General features: G+C 42.2%; 1 non-coding gene across 1 annotated transcript; it reads right to left on the bottom strand.

Moving 5' to 3' along the window:
* Window positions 1–19,717: 19,717 nt before the first annotated feature.
* LOC144580293 (U4 spliceosomal RNA) lies at window positions 19,718–19,858 on the bottom strand. Its single transcript, XR_013529586.1, has one exon. It is a non-coding gene; the product is annotated as a U4 spliceosomal RNA (small nuclear RNA).
* Between the last annotated feature and the right edge of the window lie 2,464 nt (window positions 19,859–22,322).

The following is a 22,322-nucleotide window of genomic DNA, read 5'->3' on the forward strand; positions in this document are numbered from 1 at the left end:
AATAAAATATAAATATTCTTTTTTACCCCAATGATAGAAAAAAATTACTCTGAAGATACTCTGTTAGATAAAATATACAATGCCCTTTTCTACTCTGTTTTAAAGCATATACACCATCTCAATATTCTCTGTTGTAAAATACCAAAATTCTATTTTTACGTGGTTAGAGAAAATATAAATACTCTATTCTAACCCAAATGTTTAAAACAAAATTACTGAGAAGGTACTCTGTTAGAAAAAATATACATTGCCCTTTTCTACTCTGCTTTAAAGTATATACTCCATCTAAATATTCTCTCTCTTGTAAAATACCAAAATTCTATTTTTACACGGTTAAAAAAATAAATATTCCCTTAGTACCCCAATATTAAAAACAAATATAATCTGAAAATACTCTGTTAGGAAAACTATACAATGCCAATTTCTACTATGTTTTAAAGTATATACACCGTCTCAATATTCTCTCTCTTTGTAAAATACAGAAATGAAATTTTTATGTTATTAGATTAAATATAAATACACTATTCTAACCCAAGTATTAAAAAAATTACTCTGAAGATACTCTGTTAAAAAATATACAATGCTCTTTTCTACTCTGTTTTAAAGTATGTACATCATCTCAATATTCTCTATCTTGTAAAATACCTAAATTCTATTTTTCCACGGTTACAGAAAAAATATATATGCTATTTTAACCCTAATGTTATAAACAAAATTACTCTGAAGATACGCTGTGAGAAAAAAATACAATGCCCTTTTCTACTTTATTTTAAACTATATACACCATCTCAATATTCTCTCTTTTGTAAAATACCGAAATTCTATTTTTATGCGGTTACAGAAAATATAAACATTCTCTTTGCACCCCAATGTTAAAAACAAAATTACTCTGAATATACTGTTATAAAAAATATACAATGCCCTTTTCTACTCTGTTTTATACTATATACATTGTCTCAATATTCTCCCTCTTGTAAAATACCAAAATTCTATTTTTATGTGGTTAGAGAAAATATAAATATTCTCTTTGTAACCCAATGTTAAATACAAAATCACTCTGAAGATCCTTTGTTAGAAAATATATGCAATGCCCTTTTATACTCTGTTTTAAAGTTTATACACCGTTTCAATATTCTCTCTCTTGTTAAATACTGAAATAAAATTTTTACATGGTTAGGGAAAATATAAATACTATATTTTAACCCAAATGTTAAAAAAAATTACTCTGAAAATACTCTGTTAGCAAAAAAATACAATGCCCTTTTCTACTGTGTTTTAAAGTATATACACCGAGGGGGAGGACTCAAGATGGTGCTGTGAGAACAACCCAGGATTGAAGCTCATGGTCAATGCGCGGAGAGGGTGAGTGAGGGTCTCATTTCTAGATGGATCTTTGTTGCCCACAGAACAGGGAAATTTCTAGGTATAAAAGAGACACGGGACACCAGGCAGAGGTTTTGGCTGGTGCAGCCGGCAGCCGGTGTGGCAGCGGCCTGTGCTTTAGCTGCGCTACACAGCGCTCCACACAAAGCGCACTGGTCTGGGTGCCCTGTTGAACCAGCAACCTGAGACTTGAGAGGGATGAACTTGAGACTGAACAAGACTTGGAGAGTGAGCCAGCCCAGGAGATTCCAGGGACACAGTGTTTGGGGTAGCGCAGTGGGACAAACAAAACGGTGATTCCAAATGCTCCTGGTGGAGAGGTTCCCTGAGGGCGCAGCTCCGTGGGGAAGGGGCGTCCACCATTACCGAGGCAACCCACTCCTACTGAGGTACACGCCCATTGCTGACGCAGCCTGCCATTGCCAAGGCAACCCACAACAGAGAGACTCCACCACAGGGCATAGCCCGTGGCAACAGGGTGGAGACCACAGCAGAAGGGCAGAGCCTGCAGCAACAGGGCGAACCTCACACCAGCAGGGTGGAGCCTCAGCAGGCAAATAGTGACTAGACTGCCTCCTAGCTGGGCAGGACAGCACAACAGACACTCAAAAATAAAGCCCCAACTCCCCCAGACAGAGCATCTGAGAAAAAAAGGGTTTTTTAATGAGTTCTGTTGCAGCCGAATTAAACATAGCAGCCTAACAGCCCTGAATGAACAACAGAGCTCACAGCTCAGCACTTGAGCTTCTATAAAGTACAGACTGTCTCCTCAAGCAGCTCCCTGACTCCTCTATATCCATAAGACTAACATTTGGCAGGCATCATTCGGGGACAAAGATAGCAGAAAAAGAAACTGGTAGCATCCCTCACTGTTCCGCAGTTGCTATAGGTGCACCCCAGACAAGCAGGGCCTGGAGTGGACCTCAGCAGTCATACAGCGAAGGGGCTAGACTGGTAGAAGGAAAACCAAGTAACAGAAATACTTCATCATCAACAATCTGGGTGTCCACTCAGAGACACAATCGAAAAGTCAGCAACTACGCAGACGACAAGCGGATAAATCCACAAAGATGGGAAGAAACCAGCGCAAAAAGGAGGAAAACACCCGAAACCAGAACATCTTGCCTCCTAGAAAAAAACAAAACTCCTCACCAGTAAGGGAACAAAGCTGGACGGAGAACGACTGTGACAAAATGACGGAATTAGACTTCAGAAGGTGGATAATGAGAAACTTTTGCGAGCTAAAAGAACATGTTTTAAATCAATGCAAAGAAACTAAGAACCTTGAAAAAAGATATAAAAAAAGATTAGAGGAAATGATAAAAAGAATGGATAACTAGGCCGAGGCGGGTGGATCACGAGGTCAACAGATCGAGACCATCCTGGTCAACATGGTGAAACCCCGTCTCTACTAAAAATTACAAAAAATTAGCTGGGTACGGTGGTGCGTGCCTGTAGTCCCAGCTACTCGGGAGACAGAGGCAGGAGAATTGCCTGAACCCAGGGGGCGGAGGTTGCAGTGAGCCGAGATTGCGCCATTGCACTCCAGCCTGGGTAACAAGAGTGAAACTCCGTCTCAAAAAAAAAAAAAAAAGAATGGATAACTTAGAGAGGAATATGAATGAATTAAAGGAGCTGAAAAACACAATATGAGAACTTCACGAAGCATGCACAAGTTTCAATAGCCAAATTGACCAAGCAGAAGAAAGAATATCAGAAGTTGAAAATCAACTCAATGAAATAAAATGAGAAAACAAGATAAGAGAAAAAAGTGCAAAAAGGAATGAACAAAGTCTCCAAGAAATGTGGGACTATGTGAAGAGACCTAACCTACGTTTGATAGGTGTACCAGAATGTGACGAAGAGAATGAATGCAAGCTGGAAAATACTCTTCAGGACATTATCCAGGAAAATTTCCCCCACCTAGCAAGACAGGCCAACACTCAAATGCAGGAAATACAGAGAACACCACAAAGATATTCCGCAAGAAGAGCAACCCCAAGGCACATAATCGTCAGATTCAACAAGGTTGAAATAAAGGAGAAAATACTAAGGGCAGCCAGAGAGAAAGGTCGGGTCACCCACAAAGGGAAGCCCATCAGACTCACAGCAGATCTTTTGGCAAAAACACTACAAGCCCGAAGAGAGTGGGGGACAATATTCAACATCCTTAAAGAAAAGAACTTTCAACCCAGAATTTCATATCCAGCCAAACTGAGCTTCAGAAGTGAAGGAAAAATAAAATCCTTTGTGAACAAGCAAGTACTCAGAGATTTTTTCACCATCAGGCTGGCTTTACAAGAGCTCCTGAAAGAGGCACTACACATAGAAAGGAACAACCAGTACCAGCCATTCCAAAATCAAACTAAATGCTAAAGAGCATCAACATAATGAAGAATCTACAACAACTAATGGGCAAAACAGCCAGCTAGCATCAAAATAGCAGTATCAAATTCACACAGAACAATATTAAGCCTAAATGTAAATGGACTAAATGCACCAATCAAAAGACACAGACTGGTAAATTGGATAAAAATCCAAAACCCATCGGTGTGCTATATCCAGGAAACCCATCTCACATGCAAGGATACACAAAGGCTCAAAATAAAGGGATGGAGGAAGATTTACCAAGCAAATGGAGAGCAAATAAAAGCAGGAGTTGCAATTCTCATCTCTGACAAAATAGACTTTAAAGCAAAAAAGATCAAAAGAGACAAAGAAGGCCATTACATAATGGTAAAAAGATCGATACAACAAGGAGAGCTAATGATTCTAAACATATATGGACCCAATACAGGAGCACCCAGATATATAAGGCAAGTTCTTAATGACTTACAAAGGGACTTAGACTCCCACACAATAATAGTGGGAGACTTTAACACCCCACTGTCAATATTAGACAGATCAACCAGACAGAAAATCAACAAGGATATCCAGGGCTTGAACTCAGACCTGGAGCAAGCAAACCTCATAGACATTTACAGAACTCTCCACCCCAAATCCACAGAATACACATTCTTCTCAGCACCACATCACACCTACTCTAAAATTGACCACATAATTGGAAGTAAAGCATTGCTCAGCAAATGCAAAACAACTGAAATCATAGCAAACAGCCTCTCAGACCATAGTGCAATCAAGTTCGAACTCAGAATACAGAAACTGACCCAGATCCGCACAGCTTCATGGAAACAGAACAACTGGCTCTTGAATGTTGACTGGGTAAACAATGAAATGAAGGCAGAAATAAAGAAGTTCTTCGAAACCAATGAGAATGAAGACACAACATGCCAGAATCTCTGGGACACATTTAAAGCAGTCTCTAGAGGAAAGTATATAGCAATAAGTGCCCATATGGGAAGAATGGAGAGATCCAAAATTGACACTCTATCATCAAAATTGAAAGAGCTAGAGGAGCAAGATAAAAAAAACTCAAACCCCAGCAGAAGACAAGAAATAACTAAGATCAGAGCTGAACTGAAGGAGATTGAGACTCGAAAAACCCTTCAAAATATCAATAAATCCAAGAGCTGGTTTTTTGAAAAAAATCAACAAAATAGACAGACCACTAGCCAGATTGATTAAAAATAAAAGAGAGAACAACCAAATAGATGCAATAAAAAATGATAAAGGGGGAATCACCACAGATTCCACAGAAATTCAAAACATCATCAGAGAATATTACAAACAACTCTATGCACAAAAAACTAGTAAACCTGGAAGAAATGGATAAATTCCTGGACTCCTGTGTCCTCCCAAGCCTAAACCAGGAGGAAGCTGAAACTATGAATAGACCAATAACAAGGGCAGAAGTCGAGGCAGCAATTTAGAGCCTACCACACAAAAAAAGCCCAGGTCCAGACGGGTTCACAGCCGAATTCTACCAGACACACAAAGAGGAGCTGGTACCATTCCTTCTGAAACTATTCCAAATAATCCAAAAAGAAGGAATCCTTCCCAAATCATTTTACGAAACCAATATCACCCTGATACCAAAACCCAGCAGAGACTCAACAAGAAAAGAAAACTCCAGGCCAATATCCATGATGAACATAGATGCAAAAATCTTCAATAAAATATTGGCAAGCCGAATGCAACAGCAAATCAAAAAACTTATCCATCATGATCAAGTAGGATTCATCCTGGGGATGCAAGGCTGGTTCAACATACGCAAGTGTATCAACGTAATTCACCACATAAACAGAACCAAAAACAAAAACCACATGATTATCTCAATTGATGCAGAGAAGGCATTTGACAAAATTCAACAGCCCTTTATGCTAAAAACCCTCAATAAACTCGGTATCGATGGAACGTATCTCAAAGTAATAAAAGCTATTTATGACAAACCAACAGCCAATATCATACTGAATGGGCAAAAACTGGAAGCATTCCCTTTGAAATTTGGCACTAGATAAGAATGCCCTCTTTCACCACTCCTATTCAATATAGTACTGGAAGTTCTAGCCAGAGCAATCAGGCAAGAAAAAGAAATAAAGGGTATTCAAATAGGAAAGGTGGAAGCCAAATTGTCACTATTTGCAGACGACATGATAGTATACCTAGAAGACCCCATCGCCTCAGCCCAAAAACTCCTGAAACTGATAAGCAACTTCAGCAAAGTCTCAGGATATAAAATCAATGTGCAAAAATCACAAGCCTTCCTCTACACCAATAACAGACTTAAAGAAAGCCAAATCAAGAACGAACTGCCATTCACAATTACTACAAAAAGAATAAAATACTTTGGAATACAACTCACAAGGAACGTAAGGGACCTCTTCAAAGAATGCTACAAACCACTGCTCAACGAAATCAGAGAGGACACAAACAGATGGAGAAACATTCCAAGTTCATGGTTAGAAAGAAGTAATATCGTGAAAATGGTTATACTGCCCAAAGTAATTTACAGAATCAACGCTATACCACCCATCAAGCTACCATTGACTTTCTTCACAGAACTGGAAAAAACCACCATGAACTTCATATGGAACCAAAAGAGAGCCCGCAGAGCCAAGTCAATTCTAAGCAAAAAGAACACAGTGGGGGCATCACACTACCGGAATTTAAACTACACTACCAGGCTACAGTAATCAAAACAGCGATATAGACCAATGGAACAAAACAGAGGCACCAGAGGCAACACAACATATCTACAACTATACAATCTTTGATAAACCTGACAAAAACAAGCAATGGGGAAAGGATTCCCTGTTTAACAAATGGTGTTGGGAAAACTGGCTAGCCATGTGCAGAAAGCAGAAACTGGACCCCTTCCTGACACCTTATACTAAAATTAACTTCAGATGGATTAAGGACTTAAACATAAGACCTGGCACCCTAAAAACCCTAGAAGGAAATCTAAGCAAAACCATCCAGGACATAGAAGTAGGCAAGGACTTCATGAAAAAAACACCAAAAGCATTGGCAACAAAAGCCAAAATAGACAAATGGGACCTAATGAAACTCCACAGCTTCTGCACGGCAAAAGAAACAGTCACTAGAGTGAATTGGCAACCAACAGAATGGGAAAAAATTTTTGCAGTTTACCCATCTGACAAAGGGCTGATATCCAGAATATACAAAGAACTCAAACAGATTTACAGGAAAAAAACAAACAAGCCCATTCAAAAGTGGGCAAAGGATATGAACAGACACTTTACCAAAGAAGACATATATGAGGCCAACAATCATATGAAAAAATGCTCATCGTCCCTGGTCATCAGAGAGATGCAAATCAAAACCACATTGAGATACCATCTCACACCAGTTAGAATGGCGATCATTAAAAAATCTGGAGACAACAGATGCTGGAGAGGATGTGGAGAAAAAGGAACACTTTTACACTGTTGGTGGGAGTGTAAATTAGTTCAACCATTGTGGAAGACAGTGTGGCGATTCCTCAAGGCCTTAGAAATAAAAATTCCATTTGACCCAGCAATCCCATTACTGGGTATATATCCAAAGGACTATAAATCGTTCTACTATAAGGACACATGCACACGAATGTTCATTGCAGCACTGTTTACAATAGCAAAGACCTGGAACCAACCCAAATGCCCATCGATGATAGACTGGATTGGGAAAATGTGGCAAATATACACCATGGAATATTATGCAGCAGTCAGAAATGATGAGTTTGTGTCGTTTGTAGGGACATGGATGAATCTGGAGAACATCATTCTCAGCAAACTGACACAAGAACAGAAAATGAAACACCGCGTATTCTCACTCATAGGCGGGTGATGAAAAATGAGAACACATGGACACGGAGAGGGGAGTACTAAACACTGGGGTCTATAGGGGGAAAAGGGGAGGGCCAGTGGGAGGGGTTGGTGGGGAGGTATAACCTGGGGAGAAAAGCCAAATGTGGGTGAAGGGGAGAAAGGAAGCAAAACACACTGCCATGTGTGTACCTATGCATGGCATGTCTTGCATGTTCTGCACATGTACCCCAAAACCTAAAATGGAACAAAAAATTAAAAAAATAAAATAAAATAAAATAAAGTATATACACTGTCTTAATATTCTCTCTCTTGTAAAATACCGAATTTCTATTTTTACACGGTTAGAGATAGTATAAATATTTTAACTCAAATTTTAAAAACAAAATTACTCTGAAGATATTCTGTTAGGAAAAATATACAATGCCCTTTTCTACTCTGTTTTAAAGTATATACACCGTCTCAATATTCTCTCTCTTGTAAAATACCAAAATTAAATTTTTATGCAGTTAGAGAAAATATTAATACTCTATTTTAACCCCAGTGTTAAAAACAAAATTACTCTGAACACACTATTTTAGAAAAAATATACAATGCTTTTTTCTCCTCTGTTTTAAAGTATACACATTGCCTCAATATTCTCTCTCTTGTATAATACCAAAATTCTATTTTTTTGCGGTTACAGAAAATATAAATACTTTATTTTAACCCAAATGTTAAAAGCAAAATTACTCTAAAGATACTATTTTAGAAAAAATATACAATGCTCGTTTCTACTCTGTTTAAAGTATTTACACCGTCTCAATATTCTCTCTTGTAAAATATTCAAATTCTGTTATTACGCGGTTTGAGAAAATATAAATATTCTCTTTGTACCCCAACGTGAAAAACAAAATTACTCTGAAGATACTCTGTTACAAGAAATATACAATGACCTTTTCTACTCTGTTTTAAAATATATACTTCGTCTCAATATTCTCTCTCTTGTAAAATACCGAAATTCTATTTTTATGTGGTTAGAGAAAATATAAATATTCTCCTTGTACCCCAATGTTAAAAAAAAATTACACTGAAGGTACTTTGTTAGAAAAAATATACAATGCGCTTTTCTACTATTTTTTAAAGTATATACACCGTCTTAATATTCTGTCTTTTGTAAAATACAGAAATTTCATTTTTACACGGTTATAGAAAATATAAATATCCTCTTTGTACCCAAATGTTAAAAACAAAATTACTCTGAAGATACTTTGTTAGAAAAAATATACAATGCCCTTTTCTACTCTGTTTTCAAGTATATACACCATCTCAATATTCTCTCTCTTGTAAAATACCGAAATTTTATTTTTACGTGGTTATAGAAAATATAAATATTCTCTTTGTACCCCAATGTTAAAAACAAAATTACCCTGACAATACTTTTTTAGAAAAAAATATGCAGTGCCCTTTTCTACTGTGTTTTAAAGTATTTATGCCCTACCTCATTGGATACCTGCATCACTTCTTTGGACCCACTATTCTGGATGCCTGGTGGGTCAAGTATTGTATAGAATTGGATGCCAGGGATTTTCCTTACCTTTTGCATTTCTGTCTCTCACCTGGATTTCTTCTCCAGGCACTTGGGACGTGGAGACGGAAAGTGACTTGAGTCGCCGTGGGGGAGTGAGGGGTGTCGGACCTGGCACCGGCACCCTGCTGGAGTCAGCTGACCCCATTGGCTGCTCTCTGTCAGATGCAGGTCCATTTCCTTCCGCCAGGGGGCGCCAGGGAACGCAGGACCCTACCTGAACTTGAAGACTGGTGATGTCAGCACTAAGCCTCTCGTGATTGGCTACATCAGTTACTATGCAGTCAAAGGGACCAAAGGATGGGCCCCAGACCGGAGTCCAAAGTGTCTCCCGCCGGAGGTCATGGTGCTTTCGAAGGCGAGGTCATCAGTTCAAGTCTAACCTGAGCAACCTCATAAGCTCAAACTGATTGGCAAAAAAAAAAAAAAAATTTTTTTTCTTAATACTTTTTAAATGTTAAGGAAACATTGTTGCCTTAACAATGTTTTTAACGACTTGCTCAACTGTTGCCCAGGCTAAATGCAGTGACTATTCACGACTGGATTCATTGTGCACCACACCCTAGAGGTCCTGGCCTCAAAGCGTCCTTTGGCCTCAGCCTTCTAGGTAGCCGGGACCACAGTCGCAGGCTACTGTGCCAGGCAAATACTTGCAGGACAAATAAAAAAAAAACAGTCTTGCCATTTTAGTCCTTTTTACTGGGAACGTTCGTCTGAATAACCAAGTCTGCCATTATTAGCAACCTCAACTACTCTTTTTTCTCAGCGTTGCTTCCTTTCTCTTTTTAGCACTTAACACTACTTGACATTACATATTTATTTGTCCACTAACTAGGTTGAAATCTGCGTGGGTTGTATGGATTTTGTTTTTTGCTGTCGCCTCCCCAGTACCCAGAATGATGCCTGCTATAGAGTGAATACTTAGCAGTTGTTTAGTAAATGAATGAAAAAAGAGTGATTTTGCATACTGCTTTGTGCCGTGACTACCGTGGGCCAATGAAAGAGGACTGGAGGGTTCAGAAACTTGGTCACAAATCTAGCATCGGTGTTGAGATCTTTCAAATCACAATTCCAAGTCAAGGTCATAACTTAACCAAACTGAAAGAAAAAAAACAGCCTCAAACATTCTAGGTTTCATTACTTCCTAGGTTTAGGTACTGGGATGAGTGGCAGGTCTCAGGTACCCACGGGTTTGTGGGTCCCTCTCACTCTCTCTGGGTCTTTTCTCTCTTTCCTATCTTTGCTTTTGCCTGTTGTCCTCACCCTTTATGAAGTCTCAGACAGCTCTGACCCTCTCATTTCCTTTCTCTTTGCCCTTTCTGTGACTCAGCTCCTGTTTCTGTGTCCTGATCTTTCTCTGGTGGGTCTCAGTCATGTACTCCCCATCACTCTCCTCTTCTGTAAGATACAATTCTGTTTCCAAGTCTGCCCACACCCCTAATCTCTCACTGCCGGACGGCTGGCAAGGCACCTTCCATGTACCCCTCATCTTGCCTCAATGCCTTTCTCTTTCTGTCACCCCCTTTTTATATTACTATCCCTTCCACCTGAGATCACATTCTCTGCCTCCATAACTTCACCTCTGTCTGTGTCATCGAATGAACTCTCTTCCACTCATCCTGGAAGCATCACCCCGACTGCCGTCCACTCAGAGTCTGTGCATTCTGTTGCCATTCCCTCTGGCTCTGTCTCTTCCCACTCTGAATCCCGTATCTCTGTCCCCTGCTTGGCTTCTGTCGTCTGTATTTCTGTCATGGTCTCTTTCTCTGCCTTCTACCTTCTAACTGTAGACCCTTGACCTCAACCCCCAAACCTCAACACCAACCCTATACTTAACCCCTAACCCTACCACTAACGTTAACCCTTTACATCTGCCCAGATTCTCCAGCAGAAGCAGGGACCCTTGGCTCCCAGCTGTGCACCACTGCATCTGGCACAGAACTCCGCAGCAGTCCCCAAATAGGCACCTGAGTGCCCACTGTGCCAGCCACGCAGTGGAATCCAAGGATGTTTTCTCACCTCCAGAACCAGGGCCCAGTGCCTGCATCAGGCTGCTCAGGGCTGAAGTGAGCTGTGACACCCAAGTTCTCCATAAGACCAAGGCTATCTCATGCCTCCTGTTAGAGAGTGAAACGCACACCCAGGGGCATCGCACTCCCCCTCCTTCCCTCCGAGGCAGCTCGGCAACCTTCCAAGTAAGGGGCCTTTTCCTGATGATACTCCAAGCACAAAGCACTGGACTTTCACACAGTGAGGCTGCACACATTATTCTGTGTAGATGCCCACCTAGGCCGCTGGGAGACAGGGTGGTAGAGGGACCCTCATGTTGCCCTGTGGTATACACACTCTCGTTTATACGACTGCAAGCCATTTACAAGAAACTCAAGCTGAAACGCTACTTCTTTCCAACGTTTCATTGGTAGAGGATTTACAATGTACGTTCCCAGACAAGCTAGCCACAGAGCACACTGACTACCTCCCCTCTAAAGTCCCTCTGAGGGCCTCTGCATCAGTCCTAGAATTGGAAGATCGGTGGAGAAGAACCAGGATGTTGAGGGGGCACTGGAGACTTGCTGGACACCAGCCTCCCCTTACCTAAGCTTACAGTCAGCCCAGATCCCGCCTGACCAAATCAGACATTTTAACACACACAGCTCTCGAGAGCAGGACTCCCAGGTGCAAAACTCGAAGGCAAAGGACTGTCTCAACTCCTTGGTGTCTCCGGAATTAAAACACTGCCTAGCGCAGGTGCACCAGCAACCCTATCACTAAATAAGCCTCTATATTCTATTCATCGTTGATTGGGGAAGTGATGTGATAAACACAGTGGACTAAAGACCTTTGGGATCTCTTCAGAGGATCCTGTCTGGTGGACCCCCAGATCTGCCAACACAGAGAAGGCATTCCATAAACATGTGCAGGACGGAGGCCAGACAAAACTCTCTCTGAGCCTCAAAGTGGCCTGGCGGTCACAGCAACAGCCATGTGGGGTCTGGCCCTTACGAGGAGTCAAGCTTTCGGCTTGAGGCACCCACTGCACCCGCAATACCAACTTGTGCCAAACAAAGAAGAATCAGCCAGCCTGCTCTCCCTAATGAAAGATTGTTCCCGGGGTGGGGGGGAAGGACTCAAGATGGCGCTGTGAGAACAACCCAGAATTGGAGCTCTCGTTGAGTCCGTGGAGAGGTGAGTCGGAGCTGCATTTCCAGACTGATCTTTGTTGCCCACAGAACGGGGAAATTCCCAAGTGAAGAGGAGACACGGGACGCCAGGCAGTACTTTTGTCTGGTGAAGCCGGCAGTCGGGGTGGCGGCAGCCGGCCCTGCCCAGTGCTCCCCACAGGGCGCGCTTGTCCAGGTGCCCTGTTGAACTGGCAACCTGAGATTTGAGAGGGCTGGACTTGAGACTGAGCGAGACTTGGACAGTGGGCCAGCCCAGGGGATTGCAGGGACAGAGCGTTAGGGGTGGCCCAGTGGGATGAACAAAACCGTGATTTCAAACCCATGCAGACGGCCCGAGATGCTCTGTGGGGGAGGGGCGTCCACCATTACCGAGGCAACCTGCCCCAACTGAGATACACGCCCATTGCTGACGCAGCCAGCCATTGCCGAGGCAACCCGTCCCTACTGAGATACACGCCCATTGCTGACGCAGCCTGCCGTTGCCAAGGCAACCCACTACAACAGAGAGACTCTGCCGCAGGGCGTGGCAGAGAACACAGCAGAACAGCAGAGTCTGCAGCAATAGGGCGAACCACACAACAGCAGGGCGGAACCTCGGCAGGCAAACAGTGGCTAGTCTGCCTCCTAGCTGGGCAGGACCTCAACAGACACCCAAAAATAAAGCCCAAACCCCCCAACACAGAGCATTTGAGAAAAAAAGGGTTTTTTAATGAGCTCTGTTGCAGCAGAATCAAACATAGCAGCCTAACAGCCCCGAATGAACAACAGAGCTCACAGCTCAGCAATTGAGCTCCTATAAAGTACAGACTGTCTCCTCAAGAAGCTCCCTGACCCCTCTATATCCAAAAGACTGACATTTGGCAGGCATCATCCTGGGACAAAGATAGCAGAAAAAGAAACTGGTAGTATCCCTCGCTGTGCCACAGCCGCTAGAGGTGCACCCCAGACAAGCAGGGCCTGGAGCGGACCTCAGCAGTCATACAGTGAAGGGGCTAGACTGGTAGAAGGAAAACCAAGTAACAGAAATACTTCATCATCAACAATCTGGGTGTCCACTCAGAGACACAATCGAAAAGTCAGCAACTACGCAGACGACAAGCGGATAAATCCACAAAGATGGGAAGAAACCAGCGCAAAAAGGAGGAAAACACCCAAAACCAGAACACCTCGCCTCCTAGAAAGGACCAAAACTCCTCACGAGCAAGGGAACAAAGCTGGACGGAGAATGACTGTGATGAAATGACGGAATTAGACTTCAGAAGGTGGATAATGAGAAACTTTTGTGAGCTAAAAGAACATGTATTAAATCAATGCAAAGAAACTAAGAACTTTGAAAAAAGATATGAGGAAATGATAACAACAATGGATAACTTAGAGACGAATATGAATGAATTAAAGGAGCTGAAAAACACAATATGAGAACTTCGCGAAGCATGCAGAAGTTTCAATTGCCGAATTGACCAAGCAGAAGAAAGAATATCTGAAGTCGAAGACCAACTCAATGAAATAAAATGAGAAACCAAGATTAGAGAAAAAAAGCATAAAAAGGAATGAACAAAGTCTCCAAGAAATGTGGGACTATGTGAAAAGACCTAACCTACGTTTGACAGGTGTACCAGAAGGGGACGAAGAGAATGAATGCAAGCTGGAAAATACTCTTCAGGACATTATCCAGGAAAATGTCCCCCAACTAGCAAGACAGGCCAACACTCAAATGCAGGAAATACAGAGAACACCACAAAGATATTCCACAAGAAGAGCAACCCCAAGGCACATAATCGTCAGATTCAACAAGGTTGAAATAAAGGAGAAAATACTAAGGGCAGCCAGAGAGAAAGGTCGGGTCACCCACAAAGGGAAGCCCATCAGACTCACAGCAGATCTCTCGGCAGAAACACTACAAGCCAGAAGAGAGTGGGGGCCAATATTCAACATTCTTAAAGAAAAGAACTTTCAACCCAGAATTTCATATCCAGCCAAACTGAGCTTCAGAAGTGAAGGAAAAATAAAATCCTTTGTGAACAAGCAAGTACTCAGAGATTTTGTCACCACCAGGCCTGCTTTACAAGAGCTCCTAAAAGAGGCACTACACATAGAAAGGAACAACCAGTACCAGCCATTCCAAAATCACACTAAATGCTAAAAAGCATCAACATAATGAAGAATCTACAACAACTAACAGGCAAAACAGCCACTTAGCATCAAAATGGCAGTATCAACTTCACACATAACAATATTAACCCTAAATGTAAATGGACTAAATGCACCAATCAAAAGACACAGACTGGCAAATTGGATAAAAATCCAAAACCCATCAGTGTGCTGTATACAGGAAACTCATCTCACATGCAAGGATACACAAAGGCTCAAAATAAAGGGATGGAGGAAGATTTACCAAGCAAATGGAGAGCAAACAAAAGCAGGAGTTGCAGTTCTTATCTCTGATAAAATAGACTTTAAAGCAACAAAGATCAAAAGAGACACAGAAGGCCATTACATAATGGTAAAAGGATCGATACAACAAGAAGAGCTAACGATCCTAAACATATATGGATCCAATGCAGGGGCACCCAGATACATAAGGCAAGTTCTTAATGACTTACAAAGAGACTTTGACTCCCACACAATAATAGTGGGAAACTTTAACACCCCACTGTCAATATTAGACAGATCAACCAGACAGAAAATCAACAAGGATATCCAGGGCTTGAACTCAGACCTGGAGCAAGCAAACCTCATAGACATTTACAGAACTCTCCACCCCAAATCCACAGAATACACATTCTTCTCAGCACATCACACCTACTCTAAAATTGACCACATAATTGGAAGTAATGCACTGCTCAACAAATGCAAAACAACTGAAATCATAACAAACAGCCTCTCAGACCATAGTGCAATCAAGTTAGAACTCAGAATACAGAAACCAACCCAGAACTGCACAGCTTCATGGAAACTGAACAACTGGCTCTTGAATGTTGACTGGGTAAACAATGAAATGAAGGCAGAAATAAAGAAGTTCTTCGAAACCAATGAGAACGAAGACACAACATGCCAGAACCTCTGGAGCACATTTAAAGCAGTCTCTAGAGGAAAGTATATAGCAATAAGTGCCCATATGAGAAGAATGGAGAGATCCAAAATTGACACCCTATCTTCAAAATTGAAAGAGCTAGAGGAGCAAGATCAAAAAAAACTCAAACCCCAGCAGAAGACAAGAAATAACTAAGATCAGAGCTGAACTGAAGGAGATTGAGACATGAAAAACCCTTCAAAAAATCAATAAATCCAAGAGCTTGTTTTTTGAAAAGATCAACAAAATAGACAGACCACTAGCCAGATTGATTAAAAAGCAAAGAGAGAACAACCAAATAGATGCAATAAAAAATGATAAAGGGGAAATCACCACAGATTCCACAGAAATTCAAACCATCATCAGAGAATATTACAAACAACTCTATGTGCATAAACTAGTAACCCTGGAAGAAATGGATAAATTCCTGGACTCCTGTGTCCTCCCAAGCCTAAACCAGGAGGAAGCTGAAACTATGAATAGACCAATAACAAGGGCAGAAGTCGAGGCAGCAATTTAGAGCCTACCACACAAAAAAAGCCCAGGTCCAGACGGGTTCACAGCCGAATTCTACCAGACACACAAAGAAGAGCTGGGACATTTCCTTCTAAAAGTATTTCAAACAATCCAAAAAGAGGGATTCCTTCCCAAATCATTTTACGAGACCAACATCATTCTGATACCAAAACCCGGCAGAGATCCAACAAGAAAAGAAAACTTCTGGCCAATATCCATGATGAACATAGATGCAAAAATCTTCAATAAAATATTGGCAAGCCGATTGCAACAGCAAATCAAAAAACTTATCCATCATGATCAAGTAGGATTCATCCCGGTGATGCAAGGATGGTTCAACATATGCAAGTCTATAAACGTAATTCACCACATAAACAGAACCAAAAACAAAAACTACATGATTATCTCAATTGACGCAGAGAAGGCATTTGACAAAATTCAACAGCCCTTTATGCTAAAATCCCTCAATAAACTCGGTATCGATGGAACGTATCTCAAAGTAATAAAAGCTATTTATGACAAACCAACAGCCAATATCATACTGAATGGGCAAAAACTGGAAGCATTCCCTTTGAAATCCGGCACTAGACAAGGATGCCCTCTGTCACCACTCCTATTCAATATAGTACTGGAAGTTCTAGCCAGAGCAATCAGGCAAGAAAAAGAAATAAAGGGTATTCAAATAGGAAAGGTGGAAGCCAAATTGTCTCTATTTGCAGACGACATGATAGTATACCTAGAAGACCCCATCGCCTCAGCCCAAAAACTCCTGAAACTGATAAGCAACTTCAGCAAAGTCTCAGGATATAAAATCAATGTGCAAAAATCACAAGCATTCGTCTACACCAATAACAGTCTTAAAGAGAGCCAAATCAAGAATGAACTGCCATTCGCAATTGCTACAAAAAGAATAAAATACCTTGGAACACAACTCACAAGGAACGTAAGGGACCTCTTCAAGGAGAACTACAAACCACTGCTCAATGAAATCAGAGAGGACACAAACAGATGGAGAAACATTCCACGTTCATGGTTAGGAAGAATTAATATCGTGAAAATGGCTATACTGCCCAAAGTAATTTACAGAATCAACGCTATCCCCATCAAGCTACCATTGACTTTCTTCACAGAACTGGAAAAAACCACCACGAACTTCATATGGAACCAAAAGAGAGCCCACAGAGCCAAGTCAATTCTAAGCAAAAAGAACACAGCGGGGGCATCACACTACCGGATTTCAAACTACACTACCAGGCTACAGTAATCAAAACAGTGATATAGACCAATGGAACAAAACAGTGGCACCGGAGGCAACACAACATATCTACAACTATACAATCTTTGATAAGCCTGACAAAAACAAGCAATGGGGAAAGGATTTCCTGTTTAACAAATGGTGTAGGAAAAACTGGCTAGCCATGTGCAGAAAGCAGAAACTGGACCCCTTCCTGACACCTTATACTGAAATTAACTTCAGATGGATTAAAGACTTAAACGTAAGACCTGGCACCATAAAAACCCTAGAAGGAAATCTAGGCAAAACTATCCAGGACATAGGAGTAGGCAAGGACTTCATGAAAAAAACACCAAAAGCATTGGCAACAAAAGCCAAAATAGACAAATGGGACCTAATGAAACTCCACAGCTTCTGCACGGCAAAAGAAACAGTCACTAGAGTGGATCGGCAACCAACAGAATGGGAAAAAATTTTTGCAGTTTACCCATCTGACAAAGGGCTGATATCCAGAATTTACAAAGAACTCAAACAGATTTACAGGAAAAAAACAAACAAGCCCATTCAAAAGTGGGCAAAGGATATGAACAGACACTTTACGAAAGAAGACATATATGAGGTCAACAATCATATGAAAAAATGCTCATCGTCCCTGGTCATCAGAGAGATGCAAATCAAAACCACATTGAGATACCATCTCACACCAGTTAGAATGGCGATCATTAAAAAATCTGGAGACAACAGATGCTGGAGAGGATGTGGAGAAAAAGGAACACTTGTACACTGTTGGTGGGAGTGTAAATTAGTTCAACCATTGTGGAAGACAGTGTGGCGATTCCTCAAGGCCTTAGAAATAGAAATTCCATTTGACCCAGGAATCCCATTACTGGGTATATATCCAAAAGTCTATAAATCGTTCTACTATAAGGACACATGTACACGAATGTTCATTGCAGCACTGTTTACAATAGCAAAGACCTGGAATCAACCCTAATGCCCATTGATAATAGACTGGATTGGAAAAATGTGGCACATATACACCATGGAATATTATGCAGCAATCAGAGATGAGGAGTTTGTGTCGTTTGTAGGGACATGGATGAATCTGGAGAACATCATCCTCAGCAAACTGACACAAGAACAGAAAATGAAACACCGCATATTCTCACTCATAGGCGGGTGTTGAAAAATGAGAACACATGGACACAGAAAGGGGAGTACTAAACACTGGGGTCTATTGGGGGGAAAAGGGGAGGGCCAGTGGGAGGGGGAGGTGGGGAGGGATAGCCTGGGGAGAAGAAAAGCAAAGCACACTGCCATGTGTGTACATACGCAACTGTCTTGCATGCTCTGCTCATGTACCCCAAAACCTAAAATGCAATAAAAAATTTAAAAAAAAAAGATTGTTCCCGGGGCCTGAAAACTTGGGGGGATAACTCCTCCCTCCTCAGGCTCAGTCCCAAGGTACAAGACCACGTGCATCTGCAGCTGGGTCAGCAAGCGAGCAGAAGCCAGAAGAACATAGGCTGGAAGACAAGGACCCCCTGAAGATCAGAGAGAGGTCGTCTGGCACCACAGAGCAGTTACGTCCAACTGGAACACTTCCCATTCACAGGAGACTAAAACACCCAGCCTCAGCTTCACTTGGGGCCGGTCCGCACCCAGGCGCTCAAGAAAACAGCATGTTGCTCCACACCGCCTGGAGCTGTTTGCTGACGCTCTCAGGGCTCGCACCAATAATAGAGCCTTGTACCTAATATCCCAGGTGGTAATGCAAGAGCGATATCTATGAGACACCCCTCTTCCTCCACCCTCCACATCCAAGCGATCCCCAAGGATACAAGCCGGCCAGGCAAGGTAGCTCACGCCTGTAAGCCCAGTACTTCAGGAGGCCGAGGCATGTGGATCTCCTGAGGTCAAGAGTTCAAGACTGCTCTGGCCAACATTGGAAAAGCCTGTCTCTACTACAGATTCAAAAATTAGCCAGTGTGGTGGCAGGTGCTTGTAATCCCAGCTACTCAGGAGGCTGAGACAGGAGAATCGCTTGAACCTGGGAGGCACAGGATGCAGTGAGCTGAGATCACGCCATTTCACTACAGCCTGGGCAACAGAGCAAGAATCTGTCTCAACAAAAAAAGAAAAGAAAAGAATTAGTACAGTTTTGTCTCCAGAAGAGGGGTCTTGTCCCAGACCCCAACAACAGGATTTCGGATCTCACACGAAATGGAATTTATGGCAAGTCGCACACTCTTGTGATATTAAAAGCGTTTATAAGCCACTGCTAAGTTACAGAGCACAGAGTCCTAAGAAGGCAAGAGGAGGAACGCACCTGTTTTAAAGAAAAAACAACTTTTTGAGATGGGGTTTTACTCTTCTCACAATGACATGATCTCGGCTCACTTCAACCTCTGCTTCCTGGGTTTACGGGTCCTCCTGCCTCAACCTCCCAAGTAACGGGGATTACAGGTGTGCACCACCACGTCCGGCTAATTTTTTATATTTCTTTTCCATTTTTATTTATTTATTTATTTTATTCCATCCCCGTAGAGACTGCCAAAAATTGCCAATGCCGACTACACTTCCAGTCGTCACGGTGGGGTATTGGGAAAAGTTTTCAATTAGCAATAATTGCGCCTCAGATAAACCTCATTGGCCTCGATACTGCCACTGTGCAAAGCTTTTTTTTTTTTTTTTTTTTTTTTTTTTTTAGTAGAAACTGGGTTTCACCATGTTGGCCATGCTGGTGTTCAACTCCTGGCCTCAAGTTATCCGCCCTCCTCGGCCTCCCAAAGTTCTGGGATTACAGGTGCAATTACTTAATGTTTACATTACTTAGTGTTTACATTAAGTAACCGCACCTGTAATCCCAGCACATTAACGTACAAACAGGATTACTTACTGTTTGTTTATCTAGGTGATTAAGAATAGTGTTGTCTCTTATAAAGGATTGTGATCAGTTTGTGTCGGGCTATGAGTATTGTTACTTTTCTTTGTTACTACTGATTTTAACAATAATATATGAGTGTATTATTACCTTGAAAATTTATTTTTAAATTAAGAATGCTTTTTGCTTAAAGTACTGGTATATTTTTGTAAGTTTTCGGTCTTTATTTAGTTATTAACTTGTTCCTGCGACCATAAATATTTTATAACCAAAGGTGCTCAATCCCTAAATATATAATCCAACAGATTTAACGTGTGTGTGTGTGAGAGAGAGAGAGAGTGTGTGTGTGTGTGTGTGTCTCACTCTGTCTCCCAGGCTTGAGTGCAGTGGTGTGGTCATGGCTGGCTCACTGCGGCCTCAAACTCCTGGGCTCAAGCGATCCTCCCACATCAGCCTCCTGGGTAGCTGGGACCACAGGCACGCACCACCATGCCCGCTAATTTTTATATTTTTTGTAGACATGAGGATCTCGCTATTTTCCCAGGCTGGTCTTGAACTCCTGATCTCAAGTGATCCTCCCGCCTTGGCCTTCCAGAGTGCTGGGATTACACTCGTGAGCCCTGCACCCTGCCAAGATTTAGCTTTTTTTAAAGCTTTTATTTAAAATAAAGTCACTGTGGTTAAGACACCTCTGACAGTTTTGCATTTTAAGTGTGAAGACTACGTTGAGTGAATTTTTCCACAAATTGTAAAATGTGAATCCATGTTTATTTTATTCTTATGGTTTCCAATTAATTGTCACTTCTTCCTTTTTAGAAACACACGGGCCACTGGGGTCCCTGTCAGTTTGCATTTGCAGAATGATGGCGGTGAAGACGCTGCACTCCGACCTCAAGTGGTGCGGCGGGGTGGCCACCAGAGGGCGCGCGTCCTCCACCAGCGCTGTGAGCTCGAGGGCCCTGCAGTGCCCCCGGCCACCAGCAGAGGGCGCGCTGGAGCGAGGCGGCGTAATTGCACCAGCCAAGCTCCTCTACCAAACAGAAGCCCCGCCTTACACAGGGTTACAATTCCAGATATGACACGTGAAAGGGTCTTGGGGTTACAGTTTTAGAAATCACATGTGACAGGGTCTTGGTGCATGCAGTAGGCGTGGGGTGGGGGCTTGAACTCATTTGAGTCAAAACAACGCCTTCCAAGGGTCTTGGTGCATGGAGTGGGCGTGGGGTGGGGGCTTGAACTTGTTAAGTCAAAACAACGCCTTCCAAGGGTCTTGGTGCATGGAGTGGGCGTGGGGTGGGGGCTTGAACTCATTAAGTCAAAACAACGCCTTCCAAGGGTCTTGGTGCATGGAGTGGGTGTGGGGTGGGGGGCTTGAACTCGTTTAAGTTAAAACAACGCCTTCCAAGGGTCTTGGTGCATGGAGTGGGCGTGGGGTGGGGGCTTGAACTCGTTTTTTTTTTTTTTTTTTTTTTTTTTAATTTTTTATTGGATTATAGGTTTTGGGGTACATGAGCAGAGCATGCAAGACAGTTGCATAGGTACACACATGGCAGTGTGCTTTGCTTTTCTTCTCCCCTTCACCCACATTTGGCATTTCTCCCCTGGCTATCCCTCCCCACCTGCCCCTCCCACTGGCCCTCCCCTTTTCCCCCCAATAGACCCCAGTGTTTAGTACTCCCCTTTCTGTGTCCATGTGTTCTCATTTTTCATCACCCACCTATGAGTGAGAATATGCGGTGTTTCATTTTCTGTTCTTGTGTCAGTTTGCTGAGGATGATGTTCTCCAGATTCATCCATGTCCCTACAAATGACACGAACTCATCATTTCTGATTGCTGCATAATATTCCATGGTGTATATGTGCCACATTTTTCCAATCCAGTCTATTATCAATGGGCATTTGGGTTGATTCCAGGTCTTTGCTATTGTAAACAGTGCTGCAATGAACATTCGTGTACATGTGTCCTTATAGTAGAACGATTTATAGACTTTTGGATATATACCCAGTAATGGGATTCCTGGGTCAAATGGAATTTCTATTTCTAAGGCCTTGAGGAATCGCCACACTGTCTTCCACAATGGTTGAACTAATTTACACTCCCACCAACAGTGTAAAAGTGTTCCTTTTTCTCCACATCCTCTCCAGCATCTGTTGTCTCCAGATTTTTTAATGATCGCCATTCTAACTGGCGTGAGATGGTATCTCAATGTGGTTTTGATTTGCATCTCTCTCATGACCAGTGACGATGAGCATTTTTTC

This window comes from Callithrix jacchus, chromosome 18 (genome assembly GCF_049354715.1).
Source record: "Callithrix jacchus isolate 240 chromosome 18, calJac240_pri, whole genome shotgun sequence".
NCBI lineage: Eukaryota > Metazoa > Chordata > Mammalia > Primates > Cebidae > Callithrix > Callithrix jacchus.